We start from the raw sequence: 18,581 nt of genomic DNA, 5'->3' as shown, positions 1-18,581 counted from the left end.
TATGAGAGAGGGCCTTTAGGGGCTGGCCCTTGACTCTGGAACTCCCTTCTCAGGGAGGCCAAAATGCCCTATTTCTTGCTATCTTCCCATCAACAGGCAAGACACATTTTATTTTGATAGGCCTTTAATATAGAAAGTTTTTAGGTTGGGATATTGTTTTAAACTCAACTGTTTTAATATTTTTATCTTTTAAATAATATTTTATTAAGCATCACTGTTTTAATACTGTGATTAGTTTAATTCCATTTTAATATTTATTATGGTATGTGTTTGGCTGTATTGTGCTTTTTAAATTTTATGCTGCCTTAAGCCTCAATTTTAGGAGAAATGTGGGAGACAAATAGATGTTATAATGATGACAACAACAACACAACAGTCTCAAAAAGTAACATTTTAAACTACATATCCCAATGCACTGAGACTGCATGGCCAAGATTTGCTTGGTGTGTTTTTCAATTACCTTGTCACAACTAATGGGAGAAGTCCAGAGTCCTGAAAAGAATTCCCTTCTGGCCAGATCCTGTCTCACATGTGGTCCCCGACAGCTGTAGAAGAAGATGCACAGCTTGTAACAACAGGATGCACACATGACGTTCTTCTGCATTCTTTGTCCCTAAAAATGCACGTAAAAAGTAATACTCCTGAGATCAGATCTCTGGGAGGAGAAACTGTAAAGGCAGTCTAATGTAACGGTGTCAGCAGGCAGATTTTATACACAGCTGTTCCTAAGTTATGCTTTTGCCCAAACTACCCAAGACAGGCTGCCCAGCTGCCCGACACCTTGCTGTGCAAGTCACCTGAGCTCTATATCCACCTCTGAGGAAAAAACTGTAGTATGTGGAGTGAAGGAGTTCCTTTGCTTACACCAAAATGTTCCTTCTGAAAGCCTTTTCCAAGAAGTTTTCATTTTTTTATCACATAATAAGGACTTAAGCATTGTGCCTTGGCACCAAAAAAGTACAGCATGTATTTTATGTCAGACAAACCACAGAGTCAGAGAGATTAGGGGACTGCTTTGTTTTTGGGACGCCAAATTCAATGCTTTTTAATTAGGGGAAAACTCCTGTGGGCTTCAGTGACAGTTTTGACCATGTTTTCCATTTAAGATCACATTTTCTGAAGCCACCAACTAAAACGGCAGGATTCTCTTTATCAGAATTGGACAAGTGGGGGTGGGTTTGAGGATCAAGGGCACATCTACACTGACCACTTAATGTGGTCTGAAGGTAGCTTGAGAGTGTGGTATTTAAATGCTGTATGCTGCAAATGTGACCAGTAGTGCACTTAAAGGACTTTAAACTGGGATAAGCAAAGTCGGGATAGTCTGAAATAGAGTATATAATGTGCAACAGTGTGCTTCAGTGCAAACTCTGGTGAGAAGAATCCCAAATAATCTAGGATCAGATCCTGGGATAAAGGGCAGTGTGAAAGGGCCCTGAGAGTGTCAATAGCTGAACATCCTTTTGACTTGAGTCCTGTTGCATCATTAGCAATAGTGGAGCCCCCAGTGGCGCAGTGGGTTAAACCCCTGTGCCGGCAGGACTGAAGACCGACAGGTCACAGGTTCGAATCCGGGGAGAGGCGGATGAGCTCCCTCTATCAGCTCTAGCTCCTCATGCGGGGACATGAGAGAAGCTTCCCACAAGGATGATAAAAACATCAATTCATCCAGGCGTCCCCTGGGCAACGTCCTTGCAGACGGCCAATTCTCTCACACCAGAAGTGGCTTGCAGTTTCTCAAGTCGCTCCTGACACGACCAAAAAAATAAATAAATTAGCAATAGTTAGTTACAGTTGTCCTCTATTGTACCACTATTGTGATACAGCTTGTTGAGTGCCTTTGGACCTGTGAGCTTCATCTTCAAGTACTCTCTATTGTTTCATTTTGAATTGTCTCATCAAAGGATTTTTTTTATAGTAAAAGACATTGGAAAGGGTTTTACGTCTGCGTTTGCTAACAAGCACCAGGTTTGTTGCCACTTCCATTGTTTCTAGATCTTCTGCCAGTGTCACCCTTTGCTATAGCTGTTGCACATAAGCTGTTTGGCCCAATTAGTGTGGCTCCTCAACAAAAGCTTCAGCAAGGGAGACCCTACCAGCAGCACTACTAACAGCCTCTTGCCTCACAGGACCAGGCCCGTAGCCAGGATTTCGATTCGGGGGGAGGGGGGGGGCTGAGACTGAGTGAAAGAGGGTCTACCCTAGCAAACCTTTGGTATCGTTACCCCAATACCCCCATGCATAAGGGATATATTGAGTATAGTGATCAGATAATGATATGAATAAAAATAGCACTTTACATTATGCACCAGTAAGGCCTTTTCGTGAACCACCATGAGAATTTCGGGGGTGGTGGGGGTGGTGGTGGTGGTGGTGGTGGTGGCTGAAGCCCCTCAAGCCCCCCCCCCCCCGGCTACATACCTGCACAGGACCATGCAATCCCACCGTTGAAGAAAATTAGTGTTATTGCTGGCAGCATATCTGAAATTTTGAAATAAGTGAGGTAATCACACTACCAGCTAAAGAGCACCATGGTATGACCATTCATTTCAGAGTCAAAACTACTACATTGCTTCCATGATTTGAATCTTTCAAAACCTCATGCATTCTGACCAGCAAAAGTAAATTCAACTAAAGTCATTATCACCTTTCCAGTTCGGCGTTTTGCTTTATTCTGAATCAAAGTACAGGGTTAGTCAAAATGCATAGGCCAATAAGCCATTCAATTGAATGGCTTATTGGCCTATGCATTTTGACTAACCCTGTACTTGTCACAATCTTTGCCATAAAGCCAGATGTGGGTGCCCTCCAGTGGGCGGCAGAAGCCAGTGTTAGAAGACCAAACTAATGTATTGTAATAAAACAAAAGAAGAAAAGAAAAACATAAAGATGTTGACAGGAAATAGCTGAACAAGCTGTAAGGTCTAGGTAGGCTATTAGTTTGATCCAGGGATACTGTTACAAAAAAATTATAAAAGATTATAACCAGAATTTATCCCATGCTATTGGAAGGTATGTTCTGCAAAGACAGAGCAGAACATTACTGTTACTCAATGTGATTCAGTAAACGTAACATCCTTATTCAGTTTACTGAGTTCTGTGACTGTTGGACTCTTGTACATGTCTTGCAGAATATTTTAATGGAATAGCTTCACTACTGCATTCCCCATCATGACATATCTAGAGCAAGTATGGGCAAACCCAGGCCCAGGGGCTGGATGCATCCCATTGGGCTCATTTCTCAGGCCCTCATCTCTCTTGCCATCCTATCTTCCCTTCCTTCTCTCTTTCCTTCCTTCCTTCCTCCTTCCCTCCCTCCCTCCTTTCCTTCCACCCTTTCATCCTTCCTTCTTTTCCTCTTTTCTCCTTCCTTCCTTCCCCCTCTCTTTCTTTTTCCTTCCTTTTTGTCTTTCCTTCCTTCTCTCTTTTCTCCCTCCCTCCATTCCCTTCCACCCTTCCTTCCATCCTTCTCTTTTTCCCTTCCTCCCTTCTCTTTTTCCTCCTCCTTTCCTCCTGGGGAATGTTTATCTGGGAGAAGAGAAGGTAGAGAGGGAACATGAGAACCATGTTTCAAGATTTAAAAGGAGGGGGGTGGGATGACTTCCTGCTGCTCTAGAGACTAGGGAACAAGGGAGCAATGATTTGAAATGGCAGGAAAAGAAATTTGACTGAAAAGATTAGGAAGAACCTTCCGAGAGTGAGAGCTGTCGGCGAGTGGCGTAGGCTGCTAGGGAGTGTGTGTGTCTCCTTCTCTGGAGGCTTTTTCACACAGGCTGTCTATTGGGAGTGCTTTGATTTTGCCTTTTTGCATGGCAGGGAGTTGGACTGGATGGTCCTTGTGGGTCTCTTCCAGCACTAGGATTCTAGGATTGTATATCAGGAGTAAACAATACAGGGTCTAATAAATACACTTTTTCTCACCCTTCTACCATCTCATCCTGACCAAGGCCTACCCTTTTGGGATCCAAACATTTCCCATCATTCCTTCACTTCTGCCTCTGAAAGAGAAGAGGAAGGGAAGAAAAGGACAGGGAAGGAGGACCCCATTTTTCCTAACCCACCCACCCTGCTCCGGCCTGCCGTGCAGTCCCAAAGTTAGAAAGTTTGCCCATGCCTGGTCTAGAATCAACCCACCATATATATTGGTGACCCTATGGTGGATGACATGAGTGATTTTTAAAGTTCTCTGAAATGTTTTTCTCAAATATTTCTCATCATTCTGCAAGGCTTCAATGTACTCTGTCATTTATAACAATCACTAGAAATGTCCCATTATGTCTGTTCATGCTGTACTCACACATGGAGAGGAGAAAACATGGCCATCCACACATCAATAGGGATTTCATTCATATAGTTTACCACAGTGATTACCAACCAAGTTGGCTTGAGGTTATATGGGACGACACCTCTCAGAATCCCCATTAGCAATGTAGAAATAAGTATTTGGAGCACAAACAAAATACCACTTCAGAGTAAGATGCACTACACTGATAAATCTTTGGGAATACAGTTTATGCAATGCTGGTAGTTAATGGTCTCAAGAAAATCAAAAAGTATATACAAAGAGGGCTATATAACCAGTGTACCATAAAGAAAAGCCTGTACTATCAAAGCCTGCATGTGAGACAGCCTTGTATGGGCATAATAAAAATAATATATGTATGAGAACACTTGTAAGTGCTCTTTGAGGTCCAATTAACTCAGTTAATGAGTGATGGATTAAGTTGAACACATAGTTCATTTCCTACTTGGACTCAGCTAAAGTCAGATATCGAATACTGCATGGCAAGATGGTTACTTCTATTCTGACTTTTCTGAGACGTGCAGCTTATATCAGGACATGGTGGGGCTGTCATGTCTTGACATTGCTGATGTAATGTTCCATCCCAGTTTCGCCTCTGGAAGCCTTCCAAGCAAAGAACAAGAGATGTAGCAACTCTGATGACATAAGAGGCCAGATATAAATATGAAAGATGTTTCTTTGGCTTGGAAAGTATTTGTCCCTTCCTTCCTGTAAAAGATTATTTTTGTAGGGCTTATGAGATCTCAAAAAATGGATCCCTATGCTGCCTTGGTTATGTGCAGGGAAATAGTTTTCCAGTCCCTTTAAACACCTCCCACAAAATAATTTGTCAGGGCTTAATCCCACATAAATCTGCCTCAAGGGGTATGCCTTGAAACTGGCTGGCCTTTGATGTAATGAACCCTCCCAAGAGTGATTTTATAGCCTAGAGATTGTCCAGGGTCCTTAAATTAGCATTGACTCCATCATGTTGTTTTTAAATGATATCACCAACTTGCGGTGCTCTTTAGAGTGACATCTGGTTATTTATGCCAATGTTCTATTTAGACAAATAACATGTTTGTCTGCCTCTCACCAGTTCTAAGAAAAGCCACTGAAGACTGAAAACATCACATCACGTTGATTAAATATAGGCTAGTTAAATGCCCAACCATGATTACTATGGTTTAATGGCCAATTGTAGTCCTGCTAATGCCTCTGCAGTATAAGGAGTGGAAGTGTGCAGTGCTTCATATATCCTTGGAGTACATTTTCCATCTACTGCGATTAGCCAAGGCAAAGGTGAGTTTTAGGGCCATGGGTTCCCCACCCTGGTGCAACAAAATAAATAAGATACTGTGCTATAAGTGAAGATGTCCCTGGATTGAGTATCTGTTCTGGATTCATTACGGCTTTACGCATGCCAAGAACTCAACATCAAGTTCTTATGTATAATATGATGATGCTCATAAAGATCTACTTTATAAAGATGTTATGAAGATTTCAATCAATGCATTTAGTCTATATTTAGTTGAAATTATGTCCCACTGAAATTAATGTGAAAAGTCAGTCAATCAGTCTCATTGATTTCAACTTGGATCCTGCTCAATGTGTTTGAAGAACATTTCTGAACAGATTAAAGCCCAAATAGAGCAGAAGCTGAGATATTTGGGTCTAAAAGCTGTTTTGGATTACAGCTCCAATAGTTCTTATATCTGGAAGGTAAAAAGTTCCCCATGCCCTATATAACAAAAAGCAATTACTTTAATAGAATTGAACTTAAGTTGTTTGAGCTATTCATCTAAAAGCACCCACATTCTCACAAACCAACCTGAGGTTTTACTGAAATGTGAAATCTTCAACACAAGCCTCTCCAAACTGCAAGCATTTGTCAGGTTTGAATACACATTGTTTGTTTCCTGAGGGACTATATTTTTCTCCTGAATCCAGTCCTCCAATGTGTGCACAAGTTTTTTAAAAAGATAATTATTGATTCCTGTGCATCAATAGTCAAAGCTGACCAGGTTGTTTCTATGTTCTGTCTAACAACCACAGAACTCTACATGTCCACCAAGTAAACAAAGTTAAGTAGAGCAAGGGAATCTCAGGATGTACAGGTGGAAAACCACTAATCACATAATGCCCAGCTTATATTTTTACTCATAGTCTAAAAAGACAAAATTCTAGTACCTCCTGACATGAAGAAATCATATTAGACTTCCCTCTTACACACACACATTCACAGCATCCATGAACATATATTTAAGTTGTTAAGCGATAGAATTTGGTACTATGGGATGTAGTGATGGCTGCCAGCCTGGATGGCTCTGAAATTGGAATAAGCACATTCATGAAGAATGAGACTATCTGTGGCTACCAGTCAAAATGAATATAATTATCCATGATTTATTTATCTCTAGCATCAGAAGCAATATTCCTCTCTGTACCAGTTGCTGGGAAACACACTTGAGAAAAAGAGCTCTGAACTCCCATTTCAATGTTGCCTAGACAAAGCTTGCTGGCTACTGAATGAAGAAAATGATGCTCTCGTCAGAGCTCTAGATTTATCTAACATGGTTCTTCCTATGTTCCCACCTATATGAAGGGTTAGCGAATATGAGACTTTCTCCTTCATCATAAATAAAACTTGCTATTCTTTTGAACTGTGTCTCCTTTTTGCCACGTCTTTCGAAAATTGGCATCAACCCCCCCCCCCCCCGACCCCACTTCTTCCAGGGCTGAATGCACACCTGGATCCAGTTACTTTTCATGATACATTCCTTGGGCAGATAGAGCTATTGTTAGGAAGATTGGTTTGATAAACAATTAAAACTTTTTTAAAAAAATCTATGGTTTATTTGGCAAAAGCTTTCATATGAAAATATTACATCTAGTGCACAAAGTGGACAATGAAAGTGTAGGATGGTGCACATAGGTAATGAGTAGGAGGGATTTATGTAGTAGGAGAGTAAAGGTTAAATTTTTTAAAACAGGAATGAATATGCTGACATTTAGAAGTTCATTCAGCAGGCAACCTTTCCAGTCTTTGTAGGCTCACCTTCGGTTTTGTGATTGTTACGTGCCTTCAGGCCAGGGTTTTGGGCAGGATTATGAATTGCTCAGAGTTACTCAATGTGTTTTATGTGTGACCAGGGATTCAAAGTCTGAGATCAATGGGGGTCTATTCCTTGTTGCTTGGGGAGCAGCTGGGGGATGTTCCCACCCCATCTTGCACAAGTGATCTGGGTGCAAGGGGAAATTGTGACTTTTGTTGTTTATTCATTCAGTTGCATCAAACTCTTTGTGACCTTATGGACCAGAGCTCCCTGCCAGCCGTTGCCACCCCCAACTCCTTCAAAGTCAAGACAGTCACTTCAAGGATAACATCCATCCATCTCGCTCTTGGTCGGCCCCTCTTCCTTTTTCCTTCATTTTCCCCAGCATCATTATCTTCTTCAAGCTTTCCTGTCTTCTCATGATGTGGCCAAAGTACTTCATCTTTGCTTCTAATATCCTTGCCTCCAGTGAGCAGTTGGACTTTATTTCCTGGAGTATGTACTGGTTTGATCTTCTTACAGTCCAAGGCACTCTCAGAATTTTCCTCCAGCACCACAGTTCAAAAGTGTCTATCTTTCTTCACTCAGCCTTCCTTATGGTCCAGCTTTTGCATCCATAGGTTACTACGGGGAATACCATTGCTTTAACAATGCAGATCTTCGTTGCTAGTGTGATGTCTCTACTTTTAACTATTTTATCAAGATTGGTCATTGCTCTCCTCCCAAGATGATTTCCTGGCTGCAGTCTGCATCTGCAGGAATTTTCATGGCTAGAAATACAAAGTCTGTCACTGCTTCCATGTTTTCTCCCTCTATTTGCCAGTTATCAAGCAGTCTGGTTGCCATAATCTTGGTTTTTTTTAATGTTTAACTGCAATCCAGCTTTTGCACTTTCTTCTTTCACCTTGGATATAAGGCTCCTCAGCTCCTCCTTGCTTTCAGCCATCAAAGTTGTATCATCTGTGTAGGTTGTTAATGTTTTGCCCAGCAATTAAAACTCCAGCCTTGGATTCATCAAGCCCCCCCCCCCCCATGTCACATGTGTTTTACATAGAAGTTGAATAGGTCAGGTGAGTGTATACAGCCCTGCCATACTCCTTTCCCAGCCTTGAACCAGTCTGTTATTCCATGGTCTGTTCTTACTGTTGCTACTTGGTTGTTATACAGGTTCCTCAGGAGACAGACAAGGTGACTTGGTATCCCCATGCCACCAAGAACTTGCCACAATTTATTATGACCCACATAGTCAAATTGTGACTGACATGACTTTGACCAAAGATTATTAGTTTCTGATTAGGAGTTGGTGGCAAAGTAGTATTGGAAGTGTTTGGTGATGCATCGTATTGGAGAATATTTTTAACTCTATAATTGTGTTACGCAGTAGGATATAAAGCAACATGAGTTTCTGGGATGTTTCTATTTTTTACACATCAGCTGCTATTTCTGAGTGTACAGAGCTATAGATCTCATTAGCCAAAGAGCCACTGACTGTCCCAGCATTATTTTCTCACAGCTTTCATCTAATTTATGTTGTATATTTCTAAAATGTTTTTCCCCCCAATATGGTAGCTATTAATGTATTTTGGGGTACTACATTTGAAAAAAAGTCAACAAATATGTGGCACCACATGGAGTTGTTTCACAACTTTCATTATTAATTTCATTCAATCACTTTTAACATGGAAACATCAAAACAAGTTGTGGAAAAATTGCACATGATGGAGCAAATTCCTATGAAACCAGCATACATATTTTTTTAAAGTTTATTTGACCCTTCACTTTGCAGGCCTTTATTGCTAGCAGTTGGTTTACTGTATTAGTAAATCTGCAATGGTTTCTTGTAAAACTTAGTGCAGAATCTTTTGTAATATTAGCTTAAAAATAATTGCGCCAGCGTTTGCCTTTTCCCAGAGCTTGAGGAAAAATAATAGTAGTAATAATAATAATAATAATAATTATTATTATTATTATTATTATTATTGTTATTATATATTTCTATTCTGTTCTATCTCCCCGAAGGGACTCAGGGTGGATTCCAGTCATAAAAAAGGCAAAAATTCAACATCTGAACAAAACAAATAATAAACACATAATAACAAAAATTAAACTACACAGCATGTAAAAACAAATTATAATTTAACAAATTAAGATTAGATTAAAATGCAACATATTATAATCTTATTTGCCCCCAAGGAACTGGGAAATTGACGCTTCTGTTTGATATTTTGTTTCATGTCTGAAATAATAGGTTGCATTTTTCATTTACTTTTACTTGTTAATGTATAATTTGATTTTATATGTTGGGTTGTCAATTTTTGTTATTATGGGTGTATTGTTATTATGTTCAGGCATTGAATGTTTGCCTTTTATGTTTGGAATTCGCCCTGAGTCCCTTCGAGGAGATAGGGTGGAATATATGGTAAATAAAGTTTTATCATCATCATCATCACTATTATATCAAACATAAAACAAACATGAAACAGAAACAGTATGGTTCTTTGTCCAATGGTTTCACTAGCATACAGACAGTGTCCTTACTTTTGACTTGGTGACTGGAGAGCTAATCCATTTTTGTGAGCTAAAAGTACCTGTTGTCTATGGAATTCATCACAACAACAATATTATTATTATACATTCATACAATGTTAAATGTGTACAGAATCTTGGCCATAAGAGGATCTGGAGTGGTAGATTGTATCATTTTCTATAATATACATATAATGCATCGAGGATACTAATTTTATTGTTTCTTTTTTATTATTACTCATTGATTTGAAAACAATGTAATTCAGAACATAATAAATATTCAGAAAAAATAGACAAAAAGAAAAAAAAAGAAAAGGGGGATAAAGACATGTAACTGAAGCACAGTGGGCCCTGATCCCTCCACCCCAACTGTAACGAGAAGAAAAAATCTGATTATACTATTATAGATCCAAAACCACGGATTATTACATTGTCAGTTTCCTTATTGCTCCAAAAGTACGTAAATGGTTTCCAATCTTTCAGATAGACTTCAACTGGATCATTGTTTAGAAACCATGTTAATATAGCAATTTGGGTTCACTCAGTGACCTTAGCAATACATTCTTCCATTGTTGGTGTGTTAGTTTTAAAGGTAGATTTTGTAATGTTAACAGAAATGTTTCTGTTGGATATTTGGGATAAAGAATTGGAGAGTGAATATGGATCACACCTTTGATGCATGACAAAAGCAGCAAGAATATTGTTCGCTCAAACTTGGAACCAGACTTATCTCAATGTTTATCATGGAACTGGGACAGCTGAAAATTCTCACATGTTCCATAAAGTGAATCAGGTTCCAGTAGCAACATAGGGACAGGGAGTCTCAATCAAAAAGCTTCATAGGCCCAGTGCCCTCCTGGGTTCGGAGAGCAGGCCAAATATTTTTGGCCCATAGCTGAGATCCTCGTGATGAAACTCAATATTGAAATGGATTAAGTAGCACTCACAACATGGAGCTTATGTCCCCCTGCACTGACAGACTTGGTATGCTCAGCAGATCATCAAAGTGGGCCAAATGAGGCTGTTAACCATATCAACTCCTCAAGATCAGGGCAGGACATCTGGTGAGTGGGAGCCAAGGACAACTTGGCCTACAAATGCTCGAGACTTTATACTTACCTCATGGTTTTGGAAACCAACACAGGGCAAACATGATGTCACTCACATTGCCGCTTTAATACCCCCGATGACATAATATCCACCTACAACTTTCTAGAGAACTTTTGTCATTTGATCTTCCATCATATTACAAATAACACTGTTTGAATCTCAGAAGTTTCACTTTGGTAGCACTTCCCATGTTTCCCATTCAGACTTTTCCTAGGAAACATGTTAATGCTATTTTGGAACAAAAAACACCCCATGATCCTGTAGCTTCAAATCTGGGCACAGAATCATTGTGGAGCATCACTTATATATTAACAAGATAGAAAATCTATTCTTAGTAGTATGCTGTCATGATATTAGTAATATACTGAAGTGCCCAAACCAAAAATAACTGTTTTTCATGTTCACCCGACCCTCAAGTAGTAGGAACTTGCAGGTAAAATCAATAAATGATTTGAATGTGTTAGGTCAATCAGTGAAGTCTGCAGAAAAGTCTCATTTTTAAGGAAAGTCCAACTAAAATCTGTTTTGCAAAACTTATTGCAAATATTACACAGGAAGCAATTGGAGTGAAGTATGATGCCATAAGGCATGACAAAACCTGGAATATGCTGATTAGCCACTAGAGGCTCCAGAAGGACCTAGCAGCAGCTGTACCCCAAACTCTATCAAATCGAAATCCTTTAATAAATGTAGAAAACTGATACTTTTGTGTAACTTGTATCGCTTGTATACTGTATCAATTTCAAATGCATAAACTTGTATCAAATGTATCCTGAAGGCAGTTAAGGTTAGGGTTAAGGTTAGGGTTAGGGTTGTCCCCATGCCCCTGTTTGCATAAGTTCCTGGGAACGGAGAATATTACACAAGATTAACAAAAGATCCTTCTAGAGATTTTCCAAGCCAGATAAAGTCAAGCCCTTTGTGTACAGATGTGGACCGGATGATCCTTTTTCTCACCAAGATGAGCTTAAGATGTTTTCCTGTTTAGACATGGCTAGAGAATGCTAAATAAACATGAATACATTAGTCTTCTGAATAGGCAGCTGATCCCCTGATTGCTTAGTATTGACACCCTTTGTCCTTTGGGTCTCTATGGAACTGGACACTTAAGTTATTCAAGGGATCATCTGCATACCCATGTCACCACTTCCCTTTGTTTCACACCCTCCACATGGGCATCTCTGCAACTGTCTGGGCCTTTGAACTGGCCTACCATGGGGAGTTCCTCCTTCTGGCTGTGATATCAGGGGAACCCCTGGATAATACCTGTGTGGATCCTAGCTGGCCCTGCTTCTCAGCCAGTTAGGAGAGAAAGCGGGGAAGTCTGAGTAACTGTCAGAACTGCATAAAATGCCTTGTGTTTTACTATGTATTTGTGCTTGTACCTTTTGAAGCTTGCTCCTTGTACTTGCATCCTTTTTGGCCAAATCATAATAAATCTCTGTAGTTTTGCCTTCAACTTAGAGTGCTTGTTATCAATTCTGTCTGATCTGGTTTAGCAGAAGCTCACCGGGCATGGATCTCCTTATCTGCAGTACTAGCTAAAATCTCTACACTGTTCTAGTTCCAATAGCTCCTCTCAACTGACAACAACCAGTTTTCAAACTTTATCCTAACTTTTACCTATGTATCCCAGCCCTGCTCAATAGGCCACCTACTCTAAACTATCTAATATGTGTATACTTTCAACATTGGATAACATTACCCCATATTATAATTCACATAGTATGAACACAAAACCATGTTTACAGACTGCAGAACATCTCACTGGAGGCTTCAAACAAAGGTTAAATGGTCTATCTTTTAAAGTTCCTTTACCTGTGGATTTCCTGTTTCAGCCATGGGTTATACCAGATTACACTTGGAGCTTCTTGCCAAACTTGTGGTTAAGGAGTCTCATAACCCTGTACCTCCAAATTTCCTCTCTTCCCTGTTTTGCCCTGGTGACAAAGGTTCTCAGGGATCATAAAATAAAAACCAAAATAAAATCCAAGATCCACACGAAAATGGAAACAGGATAATAAAATGTTCCATTCAAAGCACTGGTCAATGAAATGTAGCAGAAGCAAAACCAGTCATTACAGGAAGCTTTAAAAATAGCAAAAATAAAATTAAACAGCATTTTAAAAGCCTGAGGAAATAAAGAGGTCTTTGTATGTCACTAAAAAGGTAACAAAGTTAGCATTGTTGTTGTTATTATTCACTTTATTTATGCCCCACTTTCCTGAGATGGGGACTAAAATTTAAATTGATCACAATATAGTTACAACCAATAAAAAGTAACATTAAAACGACATCAAACTATTAACAATATTTAAACCATTAAACATCTTTAACATGCTCATAAAAAGCAGTTAAATCAGTATACGATTAGCCCTCCACATTCAGAGAATCATAGAATCATAGAGTTGAAAGTGATCACATGGGCCATCTTGTCAATCCCCCTGCCATGCAGGAAAAGTATCCCTGACAGATGGCTGCAATTAGGGGCAGAGGACCACCCCACAAAAGTGAATAAGCAATGAATGAGAAACATCTCTCAAGGAATCTCAAGAAATTGACAATAAAGTTCAGTGCAACTTTATTGTCAATTTCTCTCAGGAATTGACCATGGAAACGTAAAACCTTACAGTCTCTTCCAACTCCATGATTCCAAGATACATATATAATTCTTACGCGGTCGCAGATAAAGTAACTAACTCTCCTTGGTCTTTGAAGCTAGCAAGTAAGACTTTTAGGTGGCCATATTGCAGTTTGCTTTGGAACAATTCACACGACTCTTTCCCAAAGGAATGTTATCAGACCTGGGAGAGATTCCTAGTTTTTACCAAGAAACACTTAGATCGAAAATTGATTTCTTTAATCTGCTATCAGAAACCCAACTGGCTGCTAGGAAATAAAATTGATTTTATGATTTCTTTAATCTCCAATTTTATATCAGCATTCTATGATGAGCTAGTAACATGAACTAAAAGTTTTGCTAGACTTCCATAGTTACACACACACACACACACACACACACACACACACACCCCTCTATTACTCAGTAACGGTGCTACTCAGAGTAGGCTTTGGTCCTGATTCTGAAGGCATGGGCTGCCAATACTTGGTGAGTTAGCAGGGAAGAAAGAAAAGGAAACACTGTAGCAGATAGGCAGAAATATGGTGCCAGATCCTGGCACATTGGAAAAAAAATCGCCATCCATCCCCCATTAAACAGCTTGGGAAGCACCCAACTATGTTTCTCCCTTCCTATCCACTTTAGCCACTGATACGAATAAAAAGTATCAGAAGGACATGGTTGAAAGCTAGAATAGAAAAGAACTTTACCTTTCCACTGTCAAATCCTGGAATTAAAGCTCATTAAACAGCTATATCTGGATTGGAAAAAAGTATATTCCTGGATTTCAAAGTAACAAACAAATGAATGTACTACAAAGGATTGACCCTGCACCAAGAATGTAAAATAGCCAGTCCCTCCACCCAGAAAAACAATCCTTACCTACCAATAATTTCCAAGACCACATTTTGTTTCCAAGGTTGGGGAATCATGTTAAATTGTTCTCTGTGGCAAGCTCCATTTCCAGCATTAAAAAAAAATTAAAAATAATGTTTCCTCCAGCTTGTGCGGAAGGCCAAAAGTGTTAAGCACTAAAACATTGCTGTGGTTTAATATTCCACTAATTTAACTTTCATGGGCCTGTTGCCCTCCAGATGTTGTGCTGGCTAAAGGATTTTGAGAGCTGGAAGCTGGCACAGTCAGATGGCACCAGGTTGGGCAAAACTAGCCTAACCTGAGGCTTGAATTGCATAATCAAATGTGATGTCACAGTCAACACAAAGTTAAATTATCCCCAGTCCCAATTTAAGTGTGTTTATTCAGCAATCTTATGACAGCAATGAGTTTTACTCCCAAGTAAGACTGGACAGAGACTACAGACTTAGCCAGTTTGGGAGGCCTCTTTTTGGTACAAGTAGACCATAAAACTTTACAGACATTATCTGCCACTCCCTGGTGAAAAAAGAACATTTTAATAGTGGAAAAATCATTCCCAATGAAATGAAATGCTATTTTGAAAAACAGAAAAATAACATTTTCATCTAGTAAAATTCCCCAAGTCTTTAGAACCTTAAGAACTTTATAAAACCAAGGCTATGTCTGGATACTCTGTTTAACACAGGAGAAGAAGATTGATCTATCCTGAATTATAATTTATTTTATTTATCATGTCAGGAATGAGCCAAGGGTACAATTGTGATGTATTTGAGAAAACACGAAGTTTAAAAACTTGGCATTCTATTAAATGTCCTTTGACCAGTAGCTGGCCACTTGGAGTGCCTCTGGTGTTGCTATAAGGAGGTCCTCCATTGTGCATGTGGCAGGGCTCAGGCTGCATTGTAATAGGGGGTCTGTGGTTTGCATTTCTCCACACTTGTATGTCATGGACTCCACTTTGTGGCCCCATTTCTTATGGTTAGCTCTGCATCTCGTGGTGCCAGAGCACAGTTTGTTCAGCGCCTTCCAAGTCACCCAGTCTTCTGTGTTCCCAGGAGGGAGTCTCTCATTTGGTATCAGCCATGGATTGAAGTGCTGGGTTTTAGCCTACCACTTTTGGACTCTCACTTGCTGTGGTGTTACAGCAAGTGTCTCTGTAGATCTTAGAAAACAATTTCTTGATTTTAGGCATTGGCATGCTGGCTGATATCCAGACAGGGGATAGGCTGGAGATGTCACTGGCTTGGTCCTTTCATTATTGGCTGTTGCTTCCTGGCAAATGTCAGGTGGTGCGATACCGGCTAGACAGCGTAATTCTTCCAGTGATGTAGAGCGCATACAGCCTGTAATAATGAGGCATGTCTCATTAAGAGCCACATCCACTATTTTAGCATGGTGAGATGTGTTCCACACTGGGCATGCAAACTCAGCAGCAGACTAGCAAAACACAAGGGCAGATGACTTCACTGTATTTGGTTATGATCCCCAGGTTGTGCCAGTCAGCTTTTGTATGATATTTTTCTAGCACCTACATTTTGTTGATAGTCAAGCAGTGCTTCTTGTAGGTCAGAGAACAGTCCAGGGTAACTCCTTGGTATTTGGGTATGCTGCAATGGTCCAGTGGGATTCCTTCCCAGATAATTCTTAAAGCTTGAGATGTTCGTCTGTTCTTAAGATGAAAAGCACATATCTGTGTGTTAGATGGGTTTGCCTGTAATAGGCAGTAAGAGCAGTAAGCGCACCTAAAGCTTTGGAGTGCTTTAGGTTCAACCATCTCAAAGCTCCCTGCTTTACCAAACAATTATAATAATGTGTTTGTATATAATATTTGCTTTTGGGAAAAAAGATGACAGCTGCTGAAAAGCTTTGAAAACTGGTGTTTATTTGTAGGTGAGATATAGATTAGTATGACTGAGGACTGAAAACGTTCTGCCCACCCATCTGTAAATATTCATTTACCAGTGCTTCACTCCGGCCAAGGTAAATGTGAATAAATCATTATTTAATTAATCCAGTTCAAAAGAAGCTTAAACTGAACACACCAACCATTGAAATGTAGGGAATTACAGTCTATCATCATCTGGAAAAATATGTTATCCATTCTTTGCTTAAAATATTGTAAGATTATTTTTTTAATAGTATCAAAACTTCAGGTATCTTGAAACATAAACTGCTCCATTCTGGGTCCAGTTTATGTTTCAAGAGTTACTAACAAGCTGCAGAGAAAATAATTTGATACAGAGGCTTTCCCTATACAGTACATATAATAACAATAACAACAAAAATAATACCAACAATAACAATAACGACTACTTTATTTTTATACCCCACCTCCATCTCCCCGAAGGGACTCAGGGCAGCTTACATGGGGCCAAGCCCAATCAACAAAGTTAAAAACATAGCACAGAAGAATGCATAACATCAATTTAAAATAACATAAAAACCAATTATGACAAAATATAAAACAAGCATCAAAACCAACAACAGTGCATAAACCACTGAATCCCAAATTATCTCCCCGTTATCTTGTTCATAGATTTTTAAACTACAACCTTTTTGTCTGAAATTTTTTTACATGATCCCAGGTATACAGATAATTATATACAGCAGGTAAAATAACAAAACATTTACTGATAATAAATCAGCAATTGCAAGGCTCACTAAACAGGTTGATTTTCCTTTTTGTGGAGTACATCTGGAGCATTTTCTAGAGCCCACTGTAGACACTGAACATTGTTGTTGACAGATCTGTGTAAATGGGTGGCATTCAGAAACCTTTTACTGTTCCCAAATTTTTCATGATCCCAACATTGAGCCAAGGTGATCCCATTTGAGGTCAGGACCCACAGTTTAAGAAGTAGTGACCTAGATGTCTGAGAAGTAATCCTATGGTCTCATAGTCATTTATAGACAGCACTCCTTTTGAGCCAGACATCTGGCTGCAACATTTCTTATCCTAGATATCTTATCTCCCTCTTATGGATGGTTGCAGTACAGCAGATCATGACAACAGCATTTCATAAGGTTTACATTAGCCAAAGGAATGGTATTCCTCATAGCAACATATGGATGCAAGAGCTGGACCACAAGGAAGGCTGAGCACAGGAAGATAGACGCTTTTGAACTGTGGTGCTGGAGGAAGCTTCTGAGTGTGCCTTGGACTGCAAGAAGACCAAACCAGTCCATACTTAGGAAATAAAGCCCAACTGCTCATTGGAGGGAAGGATAGTAAAGGCAAAGATGAAATACTTTGGCCTCATCATGAGATGACGGGAATGCTTGGAGAAGATAATGATGCTGGGGAAAATGGAAGGGAAAAGGAAGAGGAGCCGACCAAGGGCAAGATGGATGGATGGTATCCTTGAAGGAGCTGGGGATGGCCATGGCTGAAAGGGAGCTCTGGCATGGACTGGTCCATGAGGTCACGAAGAGTCAGAAGTGACTGAACGAATAAACAACAACGACAAGACACATCACTGGTGTGGGAACTTCCTTTTCGAAAAAAAAGGGGGCTGGGAAGGACATGGCAATGCTTTGAATAATAAAAAGAATATTTTAGGAATCAAAACCTGAAATGTAAGTAGTGAAAAAATAGCACAGTCATCCCTATATATCAATGGGGAATCATGTGACATTCCAGGTGTTGTTCAGCTACAACTCACAGCATTACTTATCATTGTTGTCATCATCATCATCCTTATAGTTATTTAAACCCTGCTTTATCTCCCCAAAGGGGACTCACATAAAAGTGTTAGTATGCCATTTAAAATATATAAATATGCAAAAATTAAAATAGAATTAAACACAACCAGCACTAAAAAAATTCACAGTTAAAATCCATCAAAACAGTTAAAAACACATCACCCCCTGATTATATCTTAAAAACTTTCTTCTTTGAAAGCCTGTTTGAATAAAAAGGCTTTAGCCTGCCACTGGAAGGACAGCAGAGGGGGGGGGGGGGGGCTGTGCATCCTGGCTTTCCTGGGAAGAAGGAAGTTCTAGAGTTGTGGAACAGCCACCAAAAAGGCCCACTGTGGCCAGATCTGGCTTCCAAAGAATGGCCACAGTTGGTCCACAAGTTTTAATTGTGCAAAGGCCCTCCTGGTCACTG

Source organism: Anolis sagrei, chromosome 2, assembly GCF_037176765.1.
Source record: "Anolis sagrei isolate rAnoSag1 chromosome 2, rAnoSag1.mat, whole genome shotgun sequence".
NCBI classification, from domain to species: Eukaryota; Metazoa; Chordata; class Lepidosauria; order Squamata; family Dactyloidae; genus Anolis; species Anolis sagrei.
This window is presented reverse-complemented; position numbering follows the sequence as displayed.